Source organism: Lynx canadensis, chromosome A1 (assembly GCF_007474595.2).
Source record: "Lynx canadensis isolate LIC74 chromosome A1, mLynCan4.pri.v2, whole genome shotgun sequence".
NCBI classification, from domain to species: domain Eukaryota; kingdom Metazoa; phylum Chordata; class Mammalia; order Carnivora; family Felidae; genus Lynx; species Lynx canadensis.
The window spans coordinates 119485231-119486094 of record NC_044303.2 but is presented as its reverse complement, the minus strand read 5'-3'; the positions used below and the strand labels follow the sequence as shown (position 1 = coordinate 119486094).

At 38.7% G+C, this 864-nt stretch overlaps 1 non-coding gene across 1 annotated transcript; it reads left to right on the top strand.

The window, feature by feature from the left end:
- Positions 1–544: 544 nt before the first annotated feature.
- LOC115526430 lies at positions 545–647 on the top strand. The gene has a single exon (XR_003972602.1). It is a non-coding gene; the product is annotated as a U6 spliceosomal RNA (small nuclear RNA).
- Positions 648–864: the final 217 nt, after the last annotated feature.

The window sequence follows — 864 nt, the reverse complement described above, 5'->3', positions numbered from 1 at the left end:
TTCCCTGGTTGAGGAGAGTCTGTATGATACAGAAGCCAATCAGAGTCCTTCTCATAGACATTCAGATCCTCATCAGAGTGACACAAAGATGAAAAACACTGGAGCCAACTCATCCAGTGAGAGACCTGTAGAAGACTATCCATTAGTGCCTGCTCCCAAGATAGCCAGTTCTTCCCTAGTTCCCATCCTACTGAGAACCTGGCTGTTCAGCTTTACTTCAACTTGTTGTGTCTTCTCAGATCTGTCCAATAACTTTCTTTCTTTGCCTATGTTTGTGAATTTTATTTGGGTTCTTTGCAGATAAATTGATAAAATGTACAGTGGGCAGTCCTATTGATCCCCTCCACTTAACTGACTTTTTATTAAACAAATGGGTTAACTAGTGCCTCAGGATGCAGATGACTAGTATCTAGTATGCTTTACTCTAGTGCATCCATGCACTCCATTTGAGTTCTGAACTTACCAAACACTTTTGTGTTGGTTCCCAAACCTGGTCACACGCACACATTACAGTTTCATAATGTAATTAAATATTAACTAATGAGTGCTCTCTTCAGCAGCACATTTACTAAAATTAGAATGATAGAAGATTCACACAGCCCCTGCATAAGGATGGCATGCAGATTTGTGAAGCATTCCAGATTTTTCCAAAACCCACAAGAAGGTGGGTAAAAGATTTATACTCTGAAAACTGTAAAACACTGAGGAAAGAAATTGAAGATGACACAAAGAAGTGGGAAAACATTCCATGCTCATGAATTAGAAGAACAAGTATCAATAAAATGTCTCTATTACTCAAAGTAATCCATCATTTAATGCAACCCGTATCCAAATACAACCAGAATTTTTCACAGAGCTAGAGCA